This window comes from Kryptolebias marmoratus, linkage group LG6, assembly GCF_001649575.2.
Source record: "Kryptolebias marmoratus isolate JLee-2015 linkage group LG6, ASM164957v2, whole genome shotgun sequence".
Classification (NCBI taxonomy): domain Eukaryota; kingdom Metazoa; phylum Chordata; class Actinopteri; order Cyprinodontiformes; family Rivulidae; genus Kryptolebias; species Kryptolebias marmoratus.
In genome coordinates this window covers 17,899,373-17,912,459 of record NC_051435.1, presented here as the reverse complement: position 1 = coordinate 17,912,459, position 13,087 = coordinate 17,899,373, and the positions used below count along the sequence as shown (strand labels likewise).

Below are 13,087 nucleotides of genomic sequence, written 5' to 3'. Positions count from 1 at the left end.
AGAAAATGTCAGCTTTTAAAAAGTATCTGGGTTAAAATAGACAGAGCCCAAGTAATTTATGTAAATAATTAAACAAATGCAATATTTTGATAATTATCATAGTCATTAATTAACAAAATATCAGGATTATATCCATTTTTCCTGCATCTGTTCTGGTTGGTTGTGCCTGTAACCCTCCTCATGACTCCCTGCCCTGTCTCCTTAGCAGTGCCCCCTGAAGGCCTCATTTCCTGTTGGGAGTTAGTGGAATTGAATGAAGAACATGGCAAGGGCCCCTTGGGGGCTGGATTAGGATCTGCTAGAGCACAGAGAGCCAGTTTGGACACATCTTCATCCATCAACAATCCAACTGACTCTAGAACACTTTCAGTCCCAGCAGTAGAAAGAAATATCTTCCCTTTAGCCAAAGGAGGCGATTTTCTAGAAATGTGCAAGTCACAGGTGGAAAAAAAAGGTATGGCTAACAAAATGGTTTCAACTGTAAGAACATTTTCACCTAAAGCAGTAGAAGAATGGGAGTAAGGATTAAAATCTCTGTGTTAGACTGTAAACCAAGAGCTAAAAAAGATCACTGTCAAACAAAGAGCTCATTAAAGAAGAGATTCAAAGGTTGTCTGACCATTTCATGGGCTCTGTGGCGCAAAGGATAGCGCACTGGACTTCTAGTACTATTGAAGTAGACATTCAAAGGTTGTGGGTTCGAGTCCCACCAGAGTCGTGATTTATTGTGTCTTACTGAAATATTGCTCATCTCTGTTCACCTTGGACCTTAGGATTTCCATCTTCGTCCTTATGGTGCACTGGATAGAGCATGTGACTGCTGGTGAGAATTAGGTAGACTTTAGTTTAATAAACTGTTTAAAAACATAGCGATAAACTGTACTTGACTGCAATCTATCAGGTGTCATTGACATTTTCACATTTTTCACATGGATAAGTAGCACCATTAGTGGGCTCTGTGGCGCAATGGATAGCGCATTGGACTTCTAGTTCTGTTGAAGAAGCCATTCAAAGGTTGTGGGTTTGAGTCCCACCAGAGTCATAGTTTAAGGAGTGTTACAGAGATCTGCTACATCTTTGTACAGTGTGTGAATTTTTTCACATTTGTGCTTTGTGATGTTATGGACAGAACATAGGACTTCTGGTGAGAATTAGGCAGCTTTTCAAAGGTTGCAGTTTAGTGAGCCTTTTGAAAACATCTCAATGTAGCAAGTGTCTTTGACAGGTTTACGCAAACAGAGGGCTCTGTGGTGCAATGGGGTTCTAACTGGCGGCAGCCCGGCCGCAGGACCTATTGACTTAGATTTGAATACAGAGCCTCATAGATTCCACTAGTAGTTTCAAATTTTAAATACCACAGAGTTAAAATAGCCTCCCCTTTTGATTGACACCTCTTTTGACCAACTGGTTCAATCTATTGTCTCTGCAGAGCCAAAAACATCCACTACGTACTAACTACATACTAGTTACAGTTACAATAAATGCATCCTTTCACTGTCAGATTTCAAGCTGAGCACAAGTTATTCTGAATTTATGATTTGAAAAAATAAGCTATCAGATAAGCTGAGCAATCATAAACAAAAACAACAGAAGGAAAAAAAAGAGGACTTGAGAATAATCAGTCATCACTGCTGTGATTTATGACCTGTTTTTCCATTAAACATGTTATGTGTACAATGACAACACCCCAGTTTATTGCAAAATACCTGCCTGCTTACAATAAAAAAGTGTTCCATTTTTCTCTCTGCTGGTCTGCTGCAGGCAAGGAAATGTAATTACAGAACAATAATAACATCTAAATGTAAAAAAGGAGGACAAATATGGGTTGTTGTAGGGGGAGGAGATGGTTAACGGGTGCCTAGCTTGGTTTTTCTAAGAGATTTGGTGCCCAATCAATTCCAGAGCTGTCCAACTCATCTTGGAGCTTCTTACTGTGTGTTATTGCCAATCAAAAGCTTCATTTTTTTCAGTGAAGTTATTTTACAGAGCATTGGACAAAAAGGGAAAAAGTGGTTTAACGACTTGTTAAATCAAGGCACAGTCTCACAAAACCCCACTTTCAAAATGCAAATGGGAAGCACATGTGCTTTGATGGTATTGAATCTTTTTATTACTAGTTTGGTTTGAATCAGTCTTGTGATTGCAAGATTCTGGGAGGCTTTCACTTTCCATTAAGCTGTTGATTTGACTGAATACAAGACATTATGGATAGTTCAGTTTGTATAACTTAAAATGATGGAATAGTTGATGATCCTGCTGAAGTACAGTGATGCGATAATATTCCTGCTGGAGAACTGGTTGTTGCTCAAATGTTTTAATTGCTTTTTCAATTGTTTCTGGCTGTGTGATCAGTCTCATTGTGATAAAAAGACAACTGAAAACTAAACCTGTAGGTTCATGAGAAGATTTTGCCTTAACTTATATATATATCATTATATGATTTATTATCCTTTTTCCAGGTACTCCAGTTTCCTTCCACAGAGCAAAAACATGCATGTTAAGTTTATTGATGACTCTAAATTGTTTCAAGAACGGAGTGACAGTGTGAAAGGTTGTTTGTCTTTATGTGGTCCTGTGATGAACTGGAGACCTGTTCAGGGTGTACCCCGCCTCTCAAACAATGACTCCTGGAGATAGGCACCAGGTCTTCCGTGACCTGAAAAGAAAAAAGCAGGTAAAGAAAATGGATTGATGGATGGATGAATGATTATTCATTCTAGTCCCATTGCCATTACTCTATATTCATGTACTGAAATGGTTAATGACTGAGATTAAACTGTAAATATTAGATATAAAAAAATGTTTGGGGAAAATCTTTAGCCAAACTAAGAATGTTCCTTCTCTGTCTTTTGATATGTTTTAAGTGTAGACGATAAATGGTATACTGTATCTATACAGTCCCAGAATGGGACCAGCTCAACTGTAGGTTGATTTCAGTATAAGTTTTAAGTCCTGCACCCTTTGCACAAGAATACACTGCAGGTGTACTCTTGTTGATTCATGTAGAGTTCCACCCTTGCTGCTGTATGTGAAAATAGTCATTTTTCAATAGGTTTAGTGGTAACTTCATGCTTAAAGAAAGGTCATGTAACACCATAACTGTGTGTGTGGGAGTAGACAGGGTTCAAAGCCACACATCACTAGTGCACAGACACTGGTCCCAAAAATACAACATGGCAGCTCCCTGCTGGCTTCAACCCCCAACAATGAGAAAAGACAGGGACACTTGGTTTATAATCAGCCTGTTGGGCAAACATACTCCTCTAGTTGCATTAAAAGAAAAATATCCAGATTAGTGTGGATGGGACCATGATGAGTTAATGAGTAAATTATTTTTTAAAAATACATCATTACTATTTAACACACAAATTTTTTTTCTCATGCTAATCCAGATCATGTGAGCATGTCATGAGTACTTTAGATATTGCAAAATAATTTTACATGTTACAAAGTCATCATTGGTGCATAAAAATAAATTATGTTATAGTTTGTTGTTGTTGTTGTTTTTTTTTTATTAAGCCTGACTTGCTTTGGATGAGACACAAAGTAGAATAAACAACTAACCAACCAACCAACCAATGAAACAAGGAAATACACACTTCTAAAATGGAAAAAAGGAAGAAAACTACATTAAGGAAATAATTTTCCTTTTTTTTAACAAAAAATTAAAAAAATTCTAGACAATATATTTAGCAACAGGAAAAAAACTGCAAAAAATTGTTTATTGTCAGCATATTGCTTTAAATTGTTCACATTGTGCACAAGTATTTTATTTGCCCTGAGGCCACAAGGCGCTCATGCCCGGAGAGCACTGTGCACGTTCCTGAACGTTACACTACAGGACAATGATCAGGGCTGTAAAAATAATCTGTATCGTGTGAGAGCAATGTAATAAATGATCTTACTAAGGAGGTATGATTATGTGATTCTGGAGTAATGTTAGTAGAAATCAAGCCTCCGGTGTTGGACACCCTCTGGTTCATAAATTGTGGAAATGGTGCATAGCATGTGTACCATACAGGTAGCCATTCAAAGTGACAGCATAGTCACAACCAATAAGTAAATGGTGATTGGACCTCTTCAGACTGAATTTATTTTAATTCACTAATCCTGTAATGGTGGAGCCATGGACCCCAGCTCTGGGGCTACTTACGAAAGGATTGACAGCGCCCAGCTTTGGCCGGTCTAGCACACTGCCTCAGCTGAAACTTGACTTAGCCACTAAGCAGTATTTGACTCTTTAAGCTCAGAGAGGACTAAGGTTAGTGAATGGCAGGGGGGACTGTGGGGTTTGGAGAAGCATGCGAGGCTGTTGTTTGGTGTGCTGCTGGTAGTGCTGGTGCCGAAGCCCGGGAAGAAAGAGGAGTGGTGTTATAGAGACCGAACAGACGAAACATTCACTCAAAGACTACAGCGCCCGGACTAATGGGGAAATTATTTATGAACTATTTGCAGTGCACCTGAAAATACCTCCAGTGAAATTATGTTTGGCAACCTGAACTGCTTTGAAGTCAATGGAGTGGCAATAAAAATTAGGCCTTCATTAGCGAGCTGGGCTTTTCAAACTGAAATGGCCCAGTCTCTGCGGGTCAAGGGCATTTAGGCAGAGCTCCACTTCCCTTAACTCTGGCAGCCAGCAACACATGGAAGCAATTTACCTGATTCGCTGCTGTTTTTTATAATTTTTCCCCTTTAATTTTTTTTTTCTTTCACTGCACTGCACTCCTTTTATGTTGCATTTAGGAAATTAACACTAACCGACAAATTACTTTGTAAAGAAAAAGGCAGAGTTTAAGAATGTTGAAGCTAAGAGTAGCCTAAGGGCCAGTGTTCTCCAAGCAACAAAGAAATCCTTGATAACTGTTTAAATATATCATCCAAAAAGCTAGATTTTTCTTTTTTTAGTAAGTGTACATAATTTTTCAGTAGAAATAAATGTAGAGCATTTATCTTCCTAGTGAGCTGTTTTGTGCTGCATGTCCACTGATAAAATGGTGCACTTAAGAAAAAAAAAGGCCACTCGAAGGATTTAAGGGTCATTTGCAAAGTGTTTTATGGTTTGGTCAAGCATAAATCTCATTCACAAAAAAATGAAGGCAGCTGACTGAAGTGAAACTGTGTAATCTATAGAAAACCAGACGCACTAAAGTCCAGAAGACCGTAATCTTCAGAGATGTGAGCTAATTACTTAATTGCTTACATTTGTAAATCTTATTATTGTAAAAAGAAATTGCTGTGGTGATTAAATTACTGATATTTATCTCCTAATAGCGCTGATTAGAAGGTGATGCTAATCTGTCATTCTGAAAGGCTGATATTATGGGCATCAATCTAACAAAACAATAAACACTTAATATGAAAGAGATGTTTTGTGCACCAGGGGGGAACAGATGGCTCGCTCTCGTCTGGAATGTGCAAGATTTTGGCTTGTTTAGCTGCACCACTAATGACTGGAACCACAAACTGTTGACATATTAAATTGTGTTGTTTTGCCCCATTAACCTGTTGTCTGACACAGAGGACACATAAGTTTAGAATGAGAATGTCTTTGCTTTATCCTAAAAATATATATATTTTTCTTTTATAATTTTTGTTTTCTTCACTGCAAGCTGATTTAAAAATTTGGTCACACGTGTTTAAGAAAATAGAAGAAATAATTTTATTTATCATACATGTGTAATAAATTTTATTACTTCAAGTGTAACAATGACATAAACAGATGAATTTCTTAAAATACCTTTCCTAAATATAGTTTTTTTTACTGTGCCCTAATTTTGGCATGTTTTGTGCACCTTTTCTGAAAGCTTTGATTTTTTTTCAAACTGTGGTGGTGTGTGAAGTAAATCTCCAGTGCTTTCTCTAATGCTGGAGAAGTGGCCATAAATTATGCATCAGGAATATGTATATGTATTGACTTTAATAAAAGCAATTTCCTACAAACCAGCTTTTGTACCTGCAGAAGAATCACCAGGGTGCTTCCAAACACAAGGCACTCATCCTTATTCTCTTACTAACGTGCTCCTTCAATGACTTTCGGCAAAGAAAAATAAACCAAAAAAAGCATAATTAAAACCATAAAAAAGAGCCTTCTTCAAGTATTTTTTCACAGTTGCATTTGGCACAGTTGGAGGAATTTGCTGAAATTGTCAAGGGGTGTTACAGTAAATAAGTAAACTCTGCTTTGTTAGATTGCAAAACCTAATAAAGTCAGTACTGAAAGGAATGTTTTTGCTCTGTCTTGGTCTCCATTTCCTTGTCTTACCCAGCATCAAAATGACATGTTGGTGCTAAATACTTAATGACCCTGATTTCACCAGACTCAACATTTTAAAACAGTTTTTTTTTCATTTGAAAAAAAATAATTCTTCATTAATATGAGCAACACAAATCCTGAAATATCCATGCCGTGCCACCAGGTGGCGATAAAGGTGGTGTTAACAACGTGTGAGAAATACAAAGAAAGAACTTTATTCTTCCAAAATAAATATCTTGTTTTACCATTTTCTTTCAGTCACTAACTTGAAATTTAAAGTTTAATTGATAAAAAAAAAATTCTAAATGTCTTGCGTTATCCTGATCATGTAACCATTAAACTTAAATCATGTACTAAAATGGGCAATAACTGCATACAAAACTGCTGATGGTCTTGTCTTTTTTCTGATAAGCTTGTTTAAAAAGCATGTCTGTTAGACATGTTGTAGTGCTTGGAATTATGTCATCCACAAGATAGACATTTCTGTAAATAAATTGATAAAAAAAAGAAAATTGACAAGCTGTTTTTTCTTGTCTCCCTTATTAAAGTGTCTTCATTTTTGACCTCTCTACTTACTGGCGCAGCACTGGTATTTCACCATTTGGGTTTAAATTTCTGCTACTCACCTGGAAGAAAAAAAAAATTACAACCGGAGGAAAAAAATACATCTGGTCAGAAAATATCCAAAGTAGTGGGGGCCTTAGAAAAACAAGTGACAATGGTCCCAGTGTGGTGATTTTGCTGAAAGCAAGTTAGCTTGTGCCAAATAGGTTGCTACATCACTGTTTCTCAAAATCTCTGAATGTCCAAATAAGTCTGTCAAAAAATATCAGAAAGAATGTAAACAAAACCCAACTCTCTGCATGTCATGTCGTACAAAAACACAAAAGACAAAGTTTTTTTTAAATCTCAACTTTGAAAAGTATTCTTGTTTTCCTGTTTGCTGTTTGCACATAGATGTAGATGTGCAAATGCATAAGAAATTGTCTGTTTTGCAAAGTCAATAGACCAAAAACAACAATGCCCCTCGTTTAACTGTAAAAACGCAAGCACACAAATAAATGCTGCTCTATTTTAATTGCTCACATTCCTAGTCATATCCATCTCTTTGTCTGTCTTTCCTGAGCCTAAAAGATGTTTACTGTGCAGTGCATGTCATTTGTCTACCTCCTCCAGTTTTCAACCAATTGGCCTCTAGTGCTTTGAGTCTATGAATGCTAACATGTCTTACCTTGCCCTGGGCGAGAAAGAAGAGTATACTTGGTGTTTGGACATTCTGCTCCCCGGGTCTCTCTGGAAAGCTCAGACAAACACGTTCATAAACTCACACACACACACACACACATACTGACAGTCAGGCTGAGGTCTCACTGGCACCAGTTGTCAAAACAGGATAACTGCTTGTCCTTTCTGTATGTGTGCTGGCCATGTGGTGCCCTTCCTAGTGAGATAGAGGCTAAAATGGTTGTTGACACAAGAAGACAGCAAACTCACTGCTCTGACTTGGACTCTCAGTCCCTCATGCCATTAAAACACACAATCAACATTCCACATACTGGTGTAGTAAAAAGCACGGGGGGGGGATGTCAATAAGCAGTCCGAACTGTGAAAACCACAAAGAACATGTCATCAAACAAAAACGCTTAGGTGCACATGCTGAAAGACGGGTGCTAAACAGAGGGGTAGGGCACTGTTAAGATGGCATCTGGGACAAGCTCTGAACAGCTGCGCGGGAATGCCGTCTGTTACGGAGGGTGGAAAATGGAGGGCAATACAAGGGAACACTGATAGACTAACAGCAACAAGAAGAGGGGAATCATCACCAGTCTAAGCATGTGCTGATTGAGCCTGGCTCTTTTTAACCAGAGCGCCTTTGGAGACCTGGTAGTTGGCAGAAGGGGGGGGGGGTCACAAGAGTACCAGAGGAGATATGGCGCTTCAAAAAGCTCCCCGTTCTTTATCGAGCAACTGTGCGTTGCGTGGAATGCGTCGCACTGAGACTCACTTAGTCGTGGTGGGACCCTGCTTTGATTGAGGTAACAGCTGGGATATGACATCAGCCTGAGTGTTGGCCATGTTTTCATTCACTGGACCAATTCTGCTCTCAAAAGGCTCCATCAGTACCACTCTGGTGAGTTGCAGAGCTGCTTTTCATCTCTTTGGCCATGCAATCCACCAGCTGGTCAAAATGGGAAAGAGAAGCCGGAGTGCTTTTCTTTTACTCATAAGTGCCTCGTTGCCTTTATATGCTAAGAGAGGTGCACAAGCAGTTGGAGGCATAAAAACACAGCCTCTAATATATAAATATAAAATTTCTTTAGACATTTATTTTTCCATTTGCGTCTGCTCTTTAAGTGAAACCAAATGGTATCTATCTCTCTGGCCCATGACAAAAAATAGCTTTCATGTGTTTTGGCAATATTTCCCAAAACTTTGGTTTGACCTCTGCACAGGTACTCGAGGATGAATTTTCATGAGCGGTGCACGGCCTTTGGAACGTTTTGGATTCAGCCTCCAGTCACAGTTTCCAACAGGGGCCTCTTAAAATTAATAAACTCAACCTCCTCAGAATACACACTGTAATTTAGCTCTTGAATATTTGCAAAAAAAAAAATACTTCTGTCCAACCGTCTTTCCACAGTGACACCAGGGGACCAATTGAGATAGAAATCTATTTGCTCTGCTCTGTATATAAGCCGATGCTGAACAAAAAGCACACATTGCCTGGAGTGAGTAAATCACAAGGGTGGAAGAGAAGAATGGTGGAGAAAAAAAACTATATAACAGGCAGCAAAATGCAGCTACAAAGCAGCTTATCACATTTAGCATGAGCTTATTAGGACTCGTGCCTCTGCGTCGGCTGCTGAGGGATTGAGTCGAGCTATTTGAACTGGTTCAGACTGCTGGCGAGTCTGGGGTATTCTGATGAAATGCAGTGACATAGTCAAACTCACAAGGAGGGTCTGCTGCTTGTTTGTTATCTGGGTAAAAGGGACAAAGAAAAAAAAAAGAAAACATGGAACTCGGAAAGATCTAGATTCTGATACACAGCACAGTGCAGATCAGACTACAAGCTTACACAAACTGCAGATTGGATTCCCACACAGCTTAACTTTTTACTTCAGTTTGGCCATTAAAAGTACATTTATGCAACTGTGGCTCTTGCTAAAAATTTCTCATGTTTTTTTTCCCTATTGTATAATTGACAATTAAAAGAAATACCCACACTCTCCAATGTTAATAAACAAGTACAATAGGAATATACCTTTTTTATTGTTAAAATACAGACCGATGTTTTGCTTTGTCCATTTAGCCTCATTTTCCACTCATTTTACCTGATTTCTTATTGCTTCTGGTCTATAGAACAGTAGTTGTTGTTATAGAAGCTGTAAAATCCAGTTTAACTGATCAGTAATGTGGCTACTGTGGCTGTATGTCTGCACCATCTTTGTCCATCGTAAAGGTTGTGTCTCGCTTTGTCCATGAGAACTTTTCCAGCAAAAGCAAGTACATTTGTGGGTATGATGAGCACTGCAACTGCTAGGGATTACTCTTGCAGTAAGTTTTAATTTATGAGGTCAAATGAGGTTTGAGCTTTCTTTTCCACCTCTCTGATCTTACCCAAACTGATTGGGTGAAATTCTGATTCAGACTCTAAAAGAGCTATTCAGTTTGTTGAATGTTAATTCTTAGCTATTGGACAGATAGAAAAGTGGACTAGTTTAAGATTCTGGAGGAAAACATCAAACAATCTGTAAGCCAATTTAGCCTTGGTTAGAAGTTGCCTTTCAACAATATAGTAATCTGAAGATGAGGGTTAACAAAACCTATGATTAATGTTTTGCAGAGGCCCAGATATTACCCCCCCCCCCCCCCCNCTAGTCTTTTGAGTTACCCTAATTCATCATTGTACTTAAGAGCATTGGTCTACAGTTTATAAATTTTTGGCTTTTTTTATGCCACCCATATCCTCACAAGTCACATTTTTCAAAACTACATGTTCTGAAGTTTTGAACTTATCTCAGCAGGTGATGTACTGAAAAAAAAACAGATCAAAGACTAACATACAGAGGGAATTAAAAGACAAAATTTGACCTTCGATGGGGAACTTTCAAGCTAGTTTGCTGTGTCTGTGAGTATGAAAAATATGCATGTCTTGTGGATCTCGTTTAACATGCAGTACTGATGAACATAAAAGAAATGCAACAACGTCTGCATCAATAAGACTTACATACATTTGATTCAAAGTCTCAAAGCAAAATGAGCCAGGACAGGAACGTGAGCAGGAGCTTACATCATCATTTCAAATCAACTTTGATGTAGACTGCTCACTTATTCATTTCCATATTGAGCAGTTTATACTCCACTACACATGTTTTGGGAGCAAATAGTGAACTTCATCCGTAACTACTAATAATTGTATTTAACGTTTGTATTTAACTTTCTTTTTCTTATGTCATTTGTGATTGTGGTAGCTTTGTCTTTTTTATTTTTATTTTCAAGAATGGGACCTTACTTGTATTTTGCAAAAGCTTATGTCACATTGTGTTTATTGTTGTGTCTTCTTAAGATTTTCAACAGTTTTACTTTGTTTTAAACCTGAGGTATTTGATATTTGCTGCTTGCCTGTTTTCTGCTGGTGCTACAACCGTAGCCCATTATATCAAAAAATGTATTGTCATCCCAGTATCATAGTAAGAAATTGGAATAAATCACTGACACATACTGCATGCTAAAAAGTCAGATGCACACCCTTAATGCCCACAGCCATTTTAAATGATAGTGACTAAAACACAAAGAGTGTGTTGTGAGTGTCATGACAATATAAAACCAGTATCTCACTGGGCTGCAACAGTTGGTGACTAGTTGGCAAACGGCATTGTCAAGGGAGTCTCCAAAATATCTAGAAACATTTGCGAGGGTTCTCAGAGCCTCGCATGAGTCACACAGGCTCTCACTCTTGTTGCTTGCATTTAGAACATGTTTAAATAATTTCTGGGACATATTTTCTGTTAAATAGTCAGTCATTGCAGTTTTGTCATGGGTGTCTCAGTTCTTTTCAATTTAATTTTAAATATTTTATCACTATGTTTTCACACCTGAATGGGGCTCCTCCTTATGACAGCAAATATCTGAAGCTACAGTCCTGCATGTTCAGGTCTGAAACCACACCCTGGATAAATATTCATTAATAAATAAACTCGACCGAATCTGTCTATCCTCATTTCTGAAGTGTATTCCAAGTATATGGAAGAGGTTGCCAAGGTAGGTAGAAAGCGGGCCAAAGCGGGTATGATGTGGGTGGAGGTGAGAAACACAATAATGTGCATGGCCTAATCCAGTATCGCAAGGCATGCATATAAAAATAGGCTGGATTTTCAAAAATGGGTTGCACAAAATGCAACCGAACGGCTTGTTGTTCACTTGGTTGCAAACACTTAAAATTCAGTGGAACCGCAACACAAAATCTGCCAACTTTCCTGCAACTTTGAGTCCCCAAATGTCACAGCTCAGTGGGGTACTACCCTAAGAAAAAGTAATATTGTCATCACAATATTCAACAATATTGTAATTATATGTTTTCCAAACTTTATTTTGTCACTTTATAATATCTAATATGAGTAACCACACCAGTGAGAGAAATGCTGAAATGAAGGAGTAGCTGCTTCCTAACGCTCAGCTAATGCCTACAAAAAAGACCTCAAATTGTAGAGGGTTTCAAGAGGAGATATTGTTGCTGTATGGTGGCTGCAGAACCTAGAGGTGTGAGGAAAAAAATAAAACTCGTCTTTGAATTGATCACCAATAAAACTAGCATGTAAGTTGGAAGGTGATAGGAAGCTGGAGAACTCAGTCAGACAAAGTGAAAACAGACAAACTGCACACACTGAGGCCAACACAGCCGAGGCTCACACCAGAAACCTTGCTGGGAGGCAACATTGGCTAACCACGGCAGCATGACTTACTTAATCACCTATTCATTCATTTAAACAGAGGCTGTATATTTTGGCCTCAGGGATTTAAAAATGATTTTTTTTTATTTGAGTGCAACAGAGTAAAAAATGCACACTGTAGGTTTTCCACTTTTACAATATAAATAAAGACTTCATGCTTGTTAAAATAACCAATTCCTCACTGCTGCTGGACTTGTAATAATAGAGAGAGTTTATAAATTAACAAAGTGATCCGTCTTTCCCATATCATGGTTAGCAGAATAACTGTTTTGGATCTCCTCTACTTTATTTTTATTATATATATATATGTGTATCTGGTAATAATATTGAGAATGGGAATCCTTCAACTCTTTCTTTTCTGTCCCAAAATGTTCAGAGACTCCTTTAGAACACAAGGTGATGCAGGACATCTGACGTCTTATAGATTTTTAACGATGTCCTGCTGGCATAAAAAAAAATTTAAAATGTGCAACCTTTTTAAAAACAAGAGTTCTGGGTTTTAATATACATTTCTGCAGTCTAAATTTTTTATTAGTTTTTAGTACTGTATACCAGTTTTGTTGACGTTTTATCTGCAACTTTAAAAATAAGTAAAAGAGCTGTTATGACCATCTCTAGATTATTAAATTGCAAGTCACACAGCTAAATTAAAACCGCTCATTTAGCTTGCCTGACCCTATGTCTCTGTCCGGGTAATATTAAATGCATTAACTGCTTATTCAACGATGTCACTGTCAGGTTTTCAGATATACCCAAGCGAGCAGTTCGGCCACAGACAAACGCAGAAGCCAGCAGGTAACGGGAAGTGAATTTATTTACAGTGTCAGGGAATATATACAGAAGGGAACCGGAACCAGGACCTGAGAAACGGAGAATCAGG

At 38.1% G+C, this 13,087-nt stretch overlaps 2 non-coding genes across 2 annotated transcripts; both read left to right on the top strand.

Annotated features, from left to right (window-relative positions):
- Window positions 1–628: 628 nt before the first annotated feature.
- Window positions 629–718, top strand: trnar-ucu. The gene is given in 2 exon segments: window positions 629–665; window positions 683–718. It is a non-coding gene; the product is annotated as a tRNA-Arg (tRNA).
- A 234-nt stretch (window positions 719–952) lies between these two features.
- On the top strand, window positions 953–1,042 carry trnar-ucu. The gene is given in 2 exon segments: window positions 953–989; window positions 1,007–1,042. It is a non-coding gene; the product is annotated as a tRNA-Arg (tRNA).
- The last annotated feature ends 12,045 nt before the right edge of the window (window positions 1,043–13,087 follow it).